This window comes from Scyliorhinus canicula, chromosome 3 (genome assembly GCF_902713615.1).
Source record: "Scyliorhinus canicula chromosome 3, sScyCan1.1, whole genome shotgun sequence".
NCBI classification, from domain to species: domain Eukaryota; kingdom Metazoa; phylum Chordata; class Chondrichthyes; order Carcharhiniformes; family Scyliorhinidae; genus Scyliorhinus; species Scyliorhinus canicula.
The window spans coordinates 190,409,212-190,426,009 of NC_052148.1; the positions used below are offsets into that span (position 1 = coordinate 190,409,212).

The following is a 16,798-nucleotide window of genomic DNA, read 5'->3' on the forward strand; positions in this document are numbered from 1 at the left end:
TAGTGTCCAAAAAGGTTGGGTGGGGTTACATGGGCTTAGGTGGGGTGCTCTTTCCAAGGGGCACTGCAAACTCGATGGGCCGAATGGTCTCCGTCTGCACTGTAAATTCTATGAGGATGTGTGGTTTGAGGCCTTTCGTAGAGTAAATTCCACCTCCTCTTGTATACAGCTCAGCCTGTTTTAACTCAAAGAGCTACACAGATGTTATCTAACCAAAACCAGGATGTGTGTGTTGTTTGCTGAAGTGGAGGACAGGTGTGAGTGGTGCTCACGTGGGTGTGCCAACCACACCCACATGTTCTGGTGTTGTCCAAAGATGGTGAACTTTTGGGTCTCCTCCTCTCGCACCATGTCAGTGGTTCTTAACATCGATCTGGAGCCTTGCCGGTTGGTGGCCATTTTCGGGGTGTCAGACTCACTGGGGCTGTGGACGGGGGTTAAGGCGGATGCTCTTACCTATGTTTCGCTGATAGCCTGAAGGCAAGTTCCGCTCCACACCTAGTGCCTCGGCCTGGTTGGGTGACCTTCTGGACTTTTTATACCTGGAAAAACTCATGTACACCATTAAGGATCGGTGGAGGGATTTGACCTGAGGTGGCATCCATTGATCCCATACTTCAAAGGGTTAATTACCATCAGCTTTTGTGGGAGAAGGTACAGTTTGATTGTGGATTGGGGGGGGGGGGGGGGGGGTGGGTTATGGGGGGGTTGGATGTAGCTGTTGTTGCTTACTTTATTTTCTATGATCTTTTGTGTTATTAGCACGACAAATGTACCATGTTTGAACCATTCTCAGAGTTTTGTTGTGGTTCAAATTGTGTGTGCTACCGATGAGATCTTTAATAAAATATTATATAGAACTCAGTTGGTCGGTAGCAAGTTGATCTGCAGTGAAGCAATGATCTTTATGCCAGGACACAAAAAAAATCCAAGAAAAAGGGTGAAATTACTGCATGCATTCTGTAAAATCTTTATGGATCAGAGAGTGAATAGATTGCTGTTCGTACTGGCGAATTTTAAATCAGCTGCAACACTAGTTTAAAGACTTTTGAAGGAAACTAAATTTCAATCATAAATAATGGAATTATGTGTTTCAAAATGCAATAACAGAAAATAATTGACTGCAATTCATTGGATTGATGTCAAAGCTATCTGAGGTTAGGTGGCTCTTTTAGACTGTAAAGGCTCCTTGAAAATGTTAAGTACTTGTACCCTGCTTTGACAGAAGAGGAGGGCATTGGTTACACTCCACTGAATTTGGAAGATTTATGTTCAATTACCAGAGATTTAATCAGACAATTACTGGTAAGTCTTAAAAACAATTGAAATGTTTAAAGGATTTAGTGTTGTCATCATCTATGAGCGGCAAGTAGCAATAAATAGGTAAATCATGCAAGGTTGGAAATTGGGTTGCCCTTGTTCTTCAATGGGGCCTCACGGTAGCATGGTGGTTAGCATCAATGCTTCACAGCTCCAGGGTCCCAGGTTCGATTCCCGGCTGGGTCACTGTCTGTGTGGAGTCTGCACGTCCTCCCCGTGCGTGCGTGGGTTTCCTCCGGGTGCTCCGGTTTCCTCCCACAGTCCAAAGATGTGCGGGTTAGGTGGATTGGCCATGCTAAAAATTGCCCGTAGTGTAAGGTTAATGGGGGGATTGTTGGGTTACGGGTATATGGGTTATGTGGGTTTAAGTAGGGTGATCATTGCTCGGCACAACATCGAGGGCCGAAGGGCCTGTTCTGTGCTGTACTGTACTGTTCTATGTTCTATGTTCTAATTGCGGGTGTCAGAAGTGTTATTTGGTGATCATAGAATCCCTACAGTGCAGAAGGAGGCTATTCGGTCCATCGGGTCTGCACTGGCCCTTGCTCTGATTGAGCTTCCTCCCTCGGCTTAATCCCCCGCCCCCATCCCCTAAACACACTTAACCTTTTGGGCAATATTAGGGTGACAAATTCACCGAACCTGCACATCTTTGGACTGTGGGAGGAAACTGGAGCACCCAGAGGAAACCCACATAGACACTGGGAGAACTTGCAAACTGCACGAGACAGTCACCCGTGTCGGAATTGAACACAGATGTCTGGAGCTGTGAGGCAGCAGTGCTAACGGGTCTCCGAACATGTGATGATCAGATGCTCCAGGACCCTTTTCCTCTTAAAGTCTGTCTCCCAATTAAGTGACATTCACAGCTGAACTCATAGCTAATTGAAAGATTGAAACAATCTCTCAGCACAAGGGAGAGGGCTCCCTGCTTCAGTGACAGCACATTGGAAGCTCTGGTCACTGAGGTAGGTTCTACAAGGGAGCTATGCTTTCCTGGATACGTCATCACTTAATTTGACACTTGTAGCCAGCTGTTCAGACCCTGGAAACTAAGAGAGCATTACAGGGGTAAGACAGAGTTATCAGCGCATGGAGAGCCACTGGGTGTGAGTTGGCTGCAATCACGCCAGTGCAAAATCGTAGCTTGCATGTGAGATATCCAGAGAGTGGCATCGCAAATAAGTTCTGCTACCAATGTCTCAGATGAAGACTTTGATCTTTGGCTGCAAGAGAAGGTTAATGGCGATGTAAACTGAAATAGTACACTGGCAGGTCCACCAGACATCGTCATGTCACTGGAGGAGTCCAGCTCCATTGTGATCGTGGGTGTTAGACAAAGCCAGGGGTTCATGCCAGCACTGTCAGACCAACACAGAGTGGAGTGCCTACTGACTACTGTCTTTGCTTCCACTACAGCTCTAATGGAAGATTCCCAGCATCTCAATGCTGCAATGGAAGCTCAGGCGGAAGTCAGGAGATCCATGGTTGTTATTGAGCAGGTGCAGACTTTCCATTATGAATGTAGATCACACAGTGTGTAAAGGTGCTTGTAGGTGTTCTGAGAGACAGTCCTTCTGTCTTGGACAGCAGGCATGGGACTTAACTAGGAGAAAGACTATTAGACGTACTCTGGTATCTGCTGAACACTTTGTAGTGATATTCAGATATCAATATACATGATCAATGTATGGAAATGTCATTTCAACACTAGATGGCTCACAGTCAGATACTATAAGAACTGGTTTCCTTCCTTTTCTAAGTCAAATGCCACGATAATGTGATTCAGAACAGTGAACAAGCAAGACATCGAATAGCTGGAGTGAGAAAAGTTATAACTAGTTTGTTATAATAGTGTATAGTTATATAATTATCTGTGCTGTACTTTAATTCTTCATTGTTAGTTTAGTTTGAGTAAAAGGACTCACAGTTTATTATTTTACTACTCATTAAATAGTTCATCTTTCAACAAGAAGCCTATTGGTCATTTTATCATCCTGGTGGATTCAAAAGTAATATATATATTTTAGATAATACATTATTTAAAATATAACACACTTATTTAGTGACATTACATTTAAACAGGTTACAAAGTAGCCTGCTCTTGCAACATGCTCCTCGGCTGATGCGAGCATCATCTACTTCAATACCAGCTGTTAACCCTTTCTACTATTCCTCCCCCAAGTATACTATCCTACTTTGAGTAACAACATGAAACTATGGCCAAAGGTTTCCAGCCCGGTCATGGCAGGACCCACCACAGAGGAAGCAGTAACCCAGCCAAAGTCCATTGACTTTCAGTGGGACCAGATCATTCTGATGTCAGGCAGGGCTGGAAAATCTTATCCTATGTCTTTAACTATTTATATTACATTTCTGGAAAAAGAAGAGATGATTTCCCAATGATATTCCGTGAAACTGTTTACTTTCTGGAGGCAGCAGTGAGATATCCACACTTCTTTCTATAGGAGGTTGCTCGACATTGGCTAATGAGAAAGATTGCTGAGAAAATGGGGACAAGACAGTCTCATCTTCTGTAATTCCTGCAGCCAATTAACTCAAGGACAAGATTGCTGTACCAGATTCTGCAGCTTCAGAAGTGCTGAAAAATACTGGGCTGGATTCTCCACCCCCCCCCCCCCCCCCCCCCCCCCCCCACCACCACTGATATCAGAGTTCCCGATACGGCAGAGGATCCAGCGTCAGGCAGTAAACGGGATCAGCGCTGATGCTCCAGGCCTGGAATTATGTGGGTGAGAATTAGTGCAGGTCTTGACAAATGTGGCCTTGATGTGCTGGACCTTGCAGTGGGCCACAGGGGTAACTCTTATAGGCCTGACCTCTAAAAGTCCAGAAATGTGCAGTGTAGATGGATTGGCCAGGCTAAATTACCCCTTAATGTCCAAAAGGTTAAGTGGGGTTACTGCGTTATGGGGATAGGGTGGAGGTGTGGTCTGAAGTAGGGCGTTCTTTCCAGGTGCCGGTGCAGAACCGGATGGGCCAAATGGCCTCCTGCACTGTAAATTTTATGATAAGTCCATCGGAGGCCACTCTACCCCCCCACACACACACACACAATGCAAGACCTGCCGAACCCACCCCCACTGGAGACACCTCTACCCCGGAGCTCCAAGTAACCCTAATTAGAGAGAACCCCAACTAAGACCTCCTAGTTAAAGAGACCACCACCAGAGAATCACATAAGAGAGACCCTTGCCTGGAATCTTCCCCTATAAGAGGGACACAGCTGAAACTAACAGAAAACACTTAATTGTCCTGGATGTGTTCCAGGAGCTGTCAATCATAACTAAATGTTTATTAACATTGTGGTTGGTTTCATAGCTTGGCACTTCAAAGTCACTCAAGCCTGAAGGCAGATGCACAAGCAATGCAGACAGCTGGGTTTGTATGGAAACTCAATCACAGCCTCATGAAAGCAATATCACAGAGAAATGAACGAATGGCTTGTAGAGCAAATATTTGAGGGGGTTTAAACCCAGTTGACTGTTTTTCTTTTTCCAGAACTGACAGATGCTGCTTCCTTTGCCTGAGCCAGCAGGCGTATTACCCAGGTGAATGTTAAAGCGGTGTTTTTTTCACAGCCTCTGTCTGGGCTGCTCTCTAGCTTCCAGGCAGGGGTCTCTTTTATTGGGGGCTTCCAGGCATATTTTCTGGCTGCACTGCAAGATCGCCACGGACGGGAGGGGGACCATATAAATGTCCGTTGACGTCAGACAGGAATTTCCGGTCGCCCGGCGGGAGTGGCCAAAATATCCCACCCTTGTTTTCTCACAGTCTGTTCTACACTTGGTTCAGGCACATCGTTGAATGGATCTGTTTCATCTTCAGCTTCTATGAATGCTGTTGAGTCAACTATTATAGAATCTGAATTCTACTCAGTTGTAATCATATTCCAGGGATTTCTAACCAAAGGAGGGAAGGTATGCTTGGAGTCAGTGGAAGTGGGTGAGATCCTTCATGTGTACTTTGCATTGGTATTCACCAAGGAGAGAGATATGACAGATGTTGAGGTTAGGGATGGGTCCGTGAATACTCTGGAATGTGTCAGCATAGTGAAGGCATAAGACATAGGAAGCAGAATTAGGCCACTCGGCCCATTGATTCTGCTCTGCCCAATCATGGCTGACATTTTTCTCATCCCCATTCTCCTGCCTTCTCCCCATAACCCCTGATCCCCTTATTAATCAAGAACCTATCTATCTCTGTCTTAAAGACACTCAGCGATTTGGCCTCCACAGCCTTCTGTGGAAAAGAGTTCCACAGATTCACCACCCTTTGGCTGAAGAAATTCTTCCTAATCTCTGTTTTAAAGGATCGTCCCTTTAGACTGAGATTGTGCCCTTTGGTTCTAGTTTTTCCTACAAGTGTAAACATCCTCTCTACGTCCACTCGATCCAGGCCTCGCAGTATCCTGTAAGTTTCAATAAGATCCCCCCCTCATCCTTTTTCTTTATGGAAAAAGTGAGGTCACATGGGGGTTCAGGGTGTACTAGCTAGATGGATAAAGAACTGGCTGGGCAACAGGAGACAGAGAGTAGTGGTGGAAGGGAGTGTCTCAAAATGGAGAAAGGTGACCAGTGGTGTTCCTCAGGGATCCGTGCTCGGACCACTGTTGTTTGTGATATACATAAATGATCTCGACGATGGTATGGGTGGTCTGATTAGCAAGTTTGCAGATGATACTAAGATTGGTGGAGTTGCAGATAGCGAGGGGGACTGTCAGAGAATACAGCAAAATATAGATAGATTGGAGAGTTGGGCAGAGAAATGGCGGATGGAGTTCAATCCAGGCAAATGCGAGGTGATGCATTTTGGAAGATCTAATTCAAGGGCGGACTATATGGTCAATGGAAGAGTCCTGGGGAAAATTGATGTCCAGAGAGATCTGGGAGTTCAGGTCCATTGTACCCTGAAGGTGGCAACGCAGGTCGATAGAATGGTCAAGAAGGCATACAGCATGCTTGCCTTCATCAGACGGCGTATTTGAGTACAAGAGTCTGCAGGTCATGTTACAGTTGTATAGGACTTTGGGTAGATCTGCAACTTGTGGTGTTCTGCAAGGATCAGTGCTGGGACCACTGTTGTTTGCAATATTTATGGGAAATGTAGATGGTCTGATTAGCAAGTTTGCAGATGACACGAAGTTGGGTGGAATAACAGATAGTGAAGGAGACTGTTGGAAAATACAGCAGAATATAGATAGATTGGACAGTTGGGCAGAGAAATGGCAGATGGAGTTCAATCTGGCCAAATGCGAGTGATTCATTTTGGAAGATTAAATTCATATGTAAATTATGCAATAAATAGCAGAACCCTTCGGGGCATTGAGATACAGATGGATCTGGACATTGAGGTCCATTGTTCCATGAAAGTGGCAATGCAGGTGGATAAGGTGGTCAAGAAGGCATACATCATGCTTGCCTTCATCAGCCAGGGCATCGAGTACAAGAGTTGGCAGGTCATGTTAAAGTTGGAGAAAACTTTAGTTAGGCCACATTTGGAAGATTGCATGCTGTTCTGGTCGCCACACCAGAAGTACGCGGATGTTTGTAGAGAGTGCAAAGAAGGTTTACCAGGATGCTGCCTGGTCTGGAGTGTGTTAGCTATGAGAAGAGGTTGAATAAACTTGGATTGTTTTTGTTGAAAGGACAGGGGCTGAGGGGAGACTTCATTGAGGTCTACAAAATTATGAGAGATTTTGACAGGGTAAGTAGTCTGAATCTTTTTCCCAGGTTGGAAGACTCAATTACAAGGGGGCCCAATTCAAGGTGAGAGAGGAAAAGTTTAGCGGAGATGTGTGCGGAAAGTATTTCACATATAGGGTGGTGGGTGCCTGGATTGCTTTGCCAGTGGAGGTGGTGGAGGCAGGCACAATAGCAACATTTAAGATGTATATTGACAGGGCAGCATGGTGGCACAGTGATTAGCACTGCTGCCTCATGGTGCTGAGGTCACTGTCCGAGTGGTGTTTGCACATTCTCTCCATGTCTGCATAGGGCTCACCCCCACAAATGCAAGATTGCAAGGTAGGTAGATTGGCCGTGTAAATTGATCCTTAATTGGAAAAGAAAAGAATTGGGTACTCTAAATTTATTTTAAAAAGATGTATGTTGATCGACTCATGAACAGGCGGGGAATGGAGGGATACAGATTGTTTGGGAAATAAGTAGTAGGTCTAAATACGGATTCTGAATCGGTGCAGGCTTGGTGGGTGAAGGATTTGGACTGTGTCAGTTGAGGGATTTAGAAACCATCAATTCAAGGTTACCAGCCGTTCTTGTGATTACTGAAACTCAGTAGAAATTCAAGTTAAAACTTGTCAGGTGCAAATAAGAATTGTTTTATTTGTCTTCTATTGATTACAACTTGAAAGTCATTTAAAAGGCAGTTTGTTGACAATTTGAAGCTTTCAAAGAATCACAGGAATTATCTTCTTAGACAAACAGCTCGAAACATAACTTTTAAAAGTCAAAGTCTGAAGTCAAAGTCTGAAAATGAAATATGAATACAGAGAGACAGTGAATAGTTCGGATCAAAGTATAGATGCCTAAAACTCTTTCTCTCTCTTTCTAACTCTCCCTACCCTAACTCTCTCTCCCTAACCTAACTCTTCTGATCCTAACTCTCTCTCCCTAACCTAACTCTTCTAAAATGGTGGCAAAATCCCCGATGGTTATACTATTTCATATCTGTCTTAAGCGATCTGATCACACCCCAATATAATCCTAATTGGTTTGGGTTAGACTCAAACACATTTGATTTGATGGCAAGCTGTCCATCTTCAATATGTAACATTACTTCTAATTGTTGCCTGTCTGCCTTTTTTTGTGCTGTTAAAGAATGCGATATTGTGCTTTATCAAAACCAGCAAAAACTGGTCGAATGCTGACCTGACTACTGTAACAATGGAGACCTCATGCTATCTCGTCATGCCATGCTGGACATAACTCCGAAAATATAATTCAAACTGTCTATTTCAATCTAGTAAAGTAAATTATGCTGCTTTTATAAAATTGTTGTTTTGAGAATGTTGGAATCAAATATATATATATATTTGATTCGATGTTCTAACTGTCCATTTAATAAAAACAAGGCAACGCAGTCTAAAATGTTTCAGCTTGTACAGGATGTAACTCACCCTAATGTCGAACGGCGTGAGAACAGCAGAACCTTCACTCCTACCACCTCGTTGCCATGGATTCAGCCCTTGTCCTTGGAGAAATGTAATGAGAAGTGTCTGTCTTATCAGACTTCTGTGTTACTTTAAAATTATGACAATGAAAATTGCAAAATATGTGTTTTCTTTAATTTTAAAACTGGGAATTAATATTTACGCTTAAACAGCTATTTTCTACCTATATTAGGTGTATTAGAAATACCTGGCTTCGACAGTGGGCCGAAAGGCCTGTTCCTGTGCTGTAATGTCTTTGTTCTTGATCGTTGTTCTTGAGTGTCCAATGTTGACCTTTCAGATGCCTACTCTGTAAATTCTCTTTTTGAAGCGAGGATTAAATTGGTGTGTCTCCTCCAGTCCCTCTCGGTTTTCACCATATAAAGAATAGCTCAAAATGTTTTGGTCTCCATGTCTGTTTATGGCAAGTAACTTGGTCTAATTGTTGTCGCTCTTTGATGGTAGTAATATGAGAAAGTAAAAGCAAAACCATCTTGGTTCCCAACTTGCATTTTAAAAACAATATTAGTGGGTGGCAATATGGCACAGTGGTTACCACTGCTACCTCACAGCGCCAGGAACCCAATTTAAATTCACTCATGGTTCCACCCAGCAAGAGCTCAGAGTGGCTGCTACGGATTCAGTCCGCGGCCGCCCTGGTGGGGCGTGGGGGGATCCGTTACCACGGAGGGGGGCCTCCAGGATGGCTACGCACACGATCGGGAGCCACCGATCAGTGGGCACGTGTGATCTGAGGGGGCCCGATATTGTCGGGGCTGGCCCGCTGTGTGAGTCCGCCATGTTGCGCAGACCCGTGACCAGAAGTGCAGGGCCCCGTATCGGCAGCCGGAGCTGCATGGACTACTCCGGTGCCCTGCTAGCCCCCTTCAAAATGGAGAATCACGGACTATCTCCAGGAAAGCCCAGAGTGATTCGTGCTTGTTTTCTGGCAGGTGTGGTGACATAGCCCTGTTATCCGAGAATTCCGCCCGTAGTTCCACTAGGCCAAGAAACATTAATCCTTCGATTGACCCCGCAAAATGGATATGTACTCTTTGCCATGGTTACTTTGGCTATTGCCATTTGGCTATTCAAGTGGTTCAAGAGGTGGAATATTTTGTATCCTAGTTCAAGACTGACATTGACTAATTCTTTCTTCAATCTGTGAGTCTAGTCTCGGCTACCAGAAATAACTCCTTGGGAACTCTTTCATGCGTAAAGTCCTGGATGCTCTTCACGGAGTCCAGTGAATGACACTGCAAGCATAGAGGAATAATGACTCAGACCCCCATATAACTACTCCCTTTTGTACGATTAATTCAAATTATCTTGTGTGGTGGGGCTTGATTTCCAGATTCCACCTGTGTTTATCCAGCGGTATACCTTCCAAGATCGTGTCCATGACCATCCCCATTACCCGATCTGACCTCATGTGTTTTTATGTCGGCAATATTGGTACAATATTCACCTGGGAAAAGTACACACAATTTACAGAGTTCTTCTATGATTTAGCTTTGTCCCGCATTGGTAAACATGACAGCGCATCCGCATTCACATGTTGCCCCAATCTTCTGTATTTAATCTTGTAATTATGCGCTGATAAGATGAGGGACCATCTCTGAAAATTACCAAAACTCATTGTCAAAGGCGTGTGTTAACAAATTTAAATGTCTTCCATACAAGGAGCGATGAAATTATCTGAGCGATTGACATGCAAGAGGCTGACAAGGTGCAGCCGCACTGCACTACCCACACACAGCATGCCAGCCAACGAGATGGCAGGCAGGAGAGCAGCACCTCATTTACAGACGCTGAGCTTGAGACCCTGCTGGATACCGTGGAGGAGAGGCGGGCGACCCTGTACCCCAGCCCGGGAAGGAGGCTGCCAGCAAGCGCTGTTTGCGGTGCCTGGACGCAGGTGGCAGAGACTGTTAGCCGTGAGCAACACTGTCCAGACTGGCCAGCAGTGTAGAAAGAAATTGCACAACCTCCTCAGGGTGCCAGGCTGGCAGTGCCAGGGTTCAGGGCTGTGGGGTCCTTAGCAAGTAGAGGGGTGTTGGAACCAACAATTCTACGGACACGTGCTTGTAGGATTAGAATAGCGGTTTTAATATACTTACAACAGAGCCAGCCTGTTAGCCGTTGAACTTTCGGTGAACTGGCCGGCTGACCCTGTGGCACTGATCTTTATACAGCAGCTCCCGGGGGAGGAGTCCTGGGCGGAGCCAAGGGAGAAGCCCAGTACAACTCTCGAGCATTCCCAGAGCTATTCCCCCTGGTGGTCAAGTAGTGCAACTGCACTTACAATATAGACACATATATATATATATATACAGATTATAATCCCGTGTGAATCACATTCACCACAAGGGGTAGGTGCTCCCAGGGGACTCCCCAATGTTGGAGGGGTGAGGGGTGTTAGAAACAAGTGGATCGAAAGTGAGGAAGGGAGATCGGGGCTATCAGACAAACTGGTGCCCCAAAGCTCAACAGCAGGAACTCCCTCTAAGTGCAGCCTCGGCAGAGAGAACCTTCCCGAGGCTAAAACTTACAGCAAAATGCTGTTGAGCAGCAGGATGTTTCTGGGCACTGCAGGCGCAGAGAAATATCCTGTTAAAAGTGCCATTCAGCGGACTTTAACTCAAATCCTCTGAATGGCGCCACTCATCTGCAATATATTATCCCACTGATTGGTGGGAACTGAGAACCAATCAGTTTGGGGCAGGATTAGTGGTAGTGGGGTGGGGAGGTGGGAGGGTGGAAGAGAAGTATTTTCCCCAGTTTAGAATCCAGTCAGGCCTCTGAAAATGCAGATAACAACAATGTGCATTTATCCAGCGCCTGTAACATAAAGAAAATGTCCCAAGGTGTTTAATTGTCGTGTTATCAGACAAAATTTGTCACCAAGCCACATAAAGAGATATTAGGACATGAGAATTAAAACTTGTGCAAAGATGCATATTCAAAAGAGTGATTTAAAGGACAGAGAGGTTTGGAGAGTTAATTCAGAGTTTAAGGACTAGCCAGCAGTACGTGCAGTAACCAGATATGGAGGAGTGCAGAAATCTTGGAGATTATAGGGCTGGAGGAAGTTACCGAGATATGGAGGAACAAAATCATGTAGAGATTTGAACACAAGGACGACAATTTTAAAATCAAGACATTGATGGACTAAAAACCAATGCAGGCCATTGAGCACAGAGATGGTGTTACCGGGACTTGGTTCAAATTATGATATAAGCAGCAAAGGTTTGGACAAGTTCAAGTTTACAGAGTATATAAGATGAAGGTTGGCCAAGAGAGTGTTAGACTAGTTAAATCTAGATAACAAAGGTGTGGATAAGGGATTCAGCGGCAGTGCCAACCTGGCACCCTGGCAGTGCCTGATGTGTTGGGTATGTGGGTCTGTGAGGACAGCGTTTACCAGAGCAGTAGAAGAGACAGGCTACCAACACTTGTAGAAGTACAACTCTATTTTGTTTAACAATGAATTGTTAAACACACTTGCACTGTGGGTCGACACTATGTTAGGTTGACTGAAGACCTATGGCTAACCTGACCAGATTATACTGCTAGCACATGGTAGATGTTTGTGTTGCTGATATCGGCCTCTGGCTGTCTCAGAGGCTGCATCCCGAATGAGCGGGAAAACTAGTCCCTCTGGCTTTATAGTGGCCGTATCCTGTCTGGTGATTGGCTGCTGTGTTCTGTGTGTTGATTGCTCTTTCAGTGTGTCAGTCAGTGTGTGTCTATGCACCATCATATACTTGTGTGTATATTATGACAGTGCCCATACCAGTTGGCAGCACAAGGCTGGCCAGGTGGCACCAGCCATTCCAGGGAACCACTCTGCCCAAAAGGCATGCAACTGGGAGTCTCTGATCTCCTGGGAGACCCCAACAAGTGCCGTTCTGTCTGTCCCCGTTTGTGTGAGCCAGTGCCGAACGGCATTTACCCAAGTTCTCCAAGGCAAAGGGGATGAATCCCAAAGCCTCAGGCACCTTGGGACTCTGCACATTAAAGTGCGCCCATTGTGGGCAGGATTGACATCGCAACATCTCACAAGGTCGCGCTGGATCTCGCGAGGCATTGAGAGCCGGGTGGTTCCTGGGAGCGGGCGGGGTCTCCCTACTTTTCTAAGCCATGCTGCACCGCATGGAGCTGCATTTCAGGCACAGCATGGCTGTTGGATCGTGCCCCATAAATCTCTAGACATTTGAAACATCCAGCGCATCATAAAGATACAACAAATTCTACTAGGATATTAGTGCTATTATCAAGACTCTAGACATATTTGGCATGTCTAATCTTCACACCCAAATGCTTTTAGAGACAGAGTTTTCCTGCAAATTCCAGAACAGGTAGAATGGATTTTCAAAATGAGGATTGAAGTGTCAAAAATTCATAATATTTCTGTGTCATGAAACTTCCCATCTATTGTGAAAGCTTTTCTGTGATGCTATCACATTATAATTTTCCTCATTTCACTCGTCTCTGTCATTTTCAGTCAACTGGGTGATTTCCTCGCACTGATTCCGAGCAGAGCTGTCTCTTGACATGTGACAGCAGTAAAAGTGGCAGTATGTGGCATTAAAATAGCTCTCTCTGCTGATGATTGCATAACTGGAGACACTGCTAATAATATTGCATCACTTGAAGTGATGAACACTGAGGTGACTAACGCACTGCAACTCACACGTATTGTCAGAAGTTGGAAGATTGCACAAAGAGTCATCGGACTCGAAACTGATGTACCATCAATTGGACGTGAGACACGATGAAGATCCAAACTGTGGCTTTAATCAGCTAGTTGTTAGCCCGGTGGTCGACTACAAAGAAAGGCCGACCCTCGGGAAACCTGGGTACTTATACCCCGAGGCGGGGTCTACTTGCCCCTCGACCAGTTGGTGAGCAGTCACATGACTAGTCCCAGCCAATCAGACGAGAGGCACATGACCAGCCAGAGCCAATGGGAAACCAATGCTCTGCACCAGTGGCAGTGCTCCCACTCATATCACCATAGAAACGTTAGCTCTTTTCTCTCCCTACAGATGCTGCCCGACTTGCTGAGATTTTCCAACATTTTCTCTTTCGGATTAGAAGATTGATGTCTGTCTGTATCAAAACTATCTCTACATTACACCAAAATAACCTGCTTATAGTTGAATATATGTTTGTAATTTTCTTTTATGTGCCTTTTGTTCTTATACTTTTGTAATGACCTAACTAATCAGAGTCTTGCCACAGAAAATCGGGCAAAGCATTTTCCTAGGGCAATCCATAAATGGGGCCAGCACAGTCACATCAGGTGGCACAAATCAGGGTAGTGGTTGGTGAGAAAACTGAAACGAGACTACATGGAGCTTTAAAATGATCTGAGCAACTTTCCAAAGTTTCCATAGATGAGCCTAACACTCTGGAATTTTCTGAAGCAGCTCTTTCCCAACCTCACCCACCTCCCATGGATGCTTGTTACACCTCCAATGCAGTAAGAAGTCTTACAACACCAGGTTAGTCCAACGGGTTTGTTTCAAACACGAGCTTTCGGAGCACGGCAAACAAACCTGTTGGACTTTAACCTGCTGTTGTAAGACTTCTTACTGTGGTCACCCCAGTTCAACGCCGGCATCTCCACATCAAACCTTCAATGACAGCCATGCCATCCCTTCCATGTCGGCTGATCCACCAATGAAAACTTGCCCTTCTCCTTCAAGCTCACTGATCTGCCAATGACAGCTTCCCTTTTCCCCACTCCCCGCGCACGCCAGGTGCTCACTGATCCTCCAATCACAGTTCCCATTTCCTTCCATGTGCTTGCTGACCATCCAATCAAAGCATTCCAATTCCTTGTCCTCTTCTGCTCACTGATCCTCCATCAGTTTTCCCTCCTTTCCTGCTCTCACCAGGGCAGGTGATAGATTTGTTAGTGGGGGAGCATTTTGGAGGTAGTGACCACAATTCTGTGACTTTCACTTTAGTAATGGAGAGGGATAGGTGCGAGCAACAGGGCAAGGTTTATAATTGGGGGAAGGGTAAATACAATGCTGTCAGACAAGAATTGAAGTGCAGAAGTTGGGAACATAGGCTGTCAGGGAAGGACACAAGTGAAATGTGGAACTTGTTCAAGGAACAGGTACTGCGTGTCTTTGATATGTATGTCCCTGTCAGGCAGGGAAGAGATGGTCGAGTGAGGGAACCATGGTTGACAAGAGAGGTTGAATGTCTTGTTAAGAGGAAGAAGGAGACTTATGTAAGGCTGAAGAAACCTGAAGAAGGCTGAAGAAACTTTTTGGCCGCACGGTAGCATGGTGGTTAGCATTAATGCTTCACAGCTCCAGGGTCCCAGGTTCGATTCCCGGCTGGGTCACTGTCTGTGTGGAGTCTGCACATCCTCCCCGTGTGTGCGTGGGTTTCCTCCGGGTGCTCCGGTTTCCACCCACAGTCCAAAGATGTGCGGGTTAGGTGGATTGGCCATGCTAAATTGCCCGTAGTGTCCCAAAAAGTAAGGTTAAGGGGGGGTTGTTGGGTTACGGGTATAGGGTGGATACGTGGGTTTGAGTAGGGTGATCATTGCTCGGCACAACATCGAGGGCCGAAGGGCCTGTTCTGTGCTGTACTGTTCTATGTTCTATGTTCTATGTTCTAAACAAAGTTCAGACAGGGCGCTGGAGGGATACAAGATAGCCAGGAGGGAACTGAAGAAAGGGATTAGGAGAGCTAAGAGAGGGCATGAAAAATCTTTGGCGGGTAGGATCAAGGAAAACCCCAAGGCCTTTTACACATATGTGAGAAATATGAGAATGACTAGAGCGAGGGTAGGTCCGATCAAGGACAGTAGCGGGAGATTGTGTATTGAGTCTGAAGAGATAGGAGAGGTCTTGAACAAGTATTTTTCTTCAGTATTTACAAACGAGAGGGGCCATATTGTTGGAGAGGACAGCGTGAAGCAGACTGATAAGCTTGAGGAGATACTTGTCAGGAAGGAAGATGTGTTGCGCGTTTTGAAAAACTTGAGGATAGACAAGTCCCCCGGGCCTGACGGGATATATCCAAGGATTCTATGGGAAGCAAGAAATGAAATTGCAGAGCCGTTGGCAATGATCTTTTCGTCCTCGCTGTCAACAGGGGTGGTACCAGAGGATTGGAGAGTGGCGAATGTCGTGCCCCTGTTCAAAAAAGGGAATAGGGATAACCCTGGGAATTACAGACCAGTTAGTCTTACTTCAGTGGTAGGCAAAGTAATGGAAAGGGTACTGAGGGATAGGATTTCTGAGCATCTGGAAAGGCATTGCTTGATTAGGGATAGTCAGCACGGATTTGTGAGGGGTAGGTCTTGCCTTACAAGTCTTATTGAATTCTTTGAGGAGGTGACCAAGCATGTGGATGAAGGTAAAGCAGTGGATGTAGTGTACATGGATTTTAGTAAGGCACTTGATAAGGTTCCCCATGGTAGGCTTATGCAGAAAGTAAGGAGGCACGGGATAGTGGGAAATTTGGCCAGTTGGATAACAAACTGGCTAACCGATAGAAAACAGAGAGTGGTGGTGGATGGCAAATATTCAGCCTGGAGCCCAGTTATCAGTGGCGTACCGCAGGGATCAGTTCTGGGTCCTCTGCTGTTTGTGATTTTCATTAACGACTTGGATGAGGGAGTTGAAGGGTGGGTCAGTAAATTTGCAGATGATACGAAGATTGGTGGAGTTGTGGATAGTGAGGAGGGCTGTTGTCGGCTTCAAAGAGACATAGATAGAATGCAGAGCTGGGCTGAGAAGTGGCAGATGGAGTTTAACCCTGACAAGTGTGAGGTTGTACATTTTGGAAGGACAAATATGAATGCGGAATACAGGGTTAATGGTAGGGTTCTTGGCAATGTGGAGGAGCAGAGAGATCTTGGGGTCTATGTTCATAGTTCTTTGAAAGTTGCCACTCAAGTGGATAGAGCTGTGAAGAAGGCCTATGGTGTGCTAGCGTTCATTAGCAGAGGGATTGAATTTAAGAGCCGTGAGGTGATGATGCAGCTGTACAAAACCTTGGTCAGGCCACATTTGGAGTACTGTGTGCAGTTCTGGTCGCCTCATTTTAGGAAGGATGTGGAAGCTTTGGAAAAGGTGCAAAGGAGATTTACCAGGATGTTGCCTGGAATGGAGAGTAGGTCATACGAGGAAAGGTTGAGGGTGCTAGGCCTTTTCTCATTAGAACGGAGAAGGATGAGGGGCGACTTGATAGAGGTTTATAAGATGATCAGGGGAATAGATAGAGTAGACAGTCAGAGACTTTTTCCCCGGG

General features: G+C 45.5%; 1 protein-coding gene across 2 annotated transcripts in view; it reads right to left on the reverse strand.

The window, feature by feature from the left end:
* The window catches only part of LOC119963181, a 790,592-nt gene that overhangs the window by 629,134 nt on the left and 144,660 nt on the right, over positions 1–16,798 (reverse strand). The gene's annotated exons all lie outside the window — the stretch shown is intronic.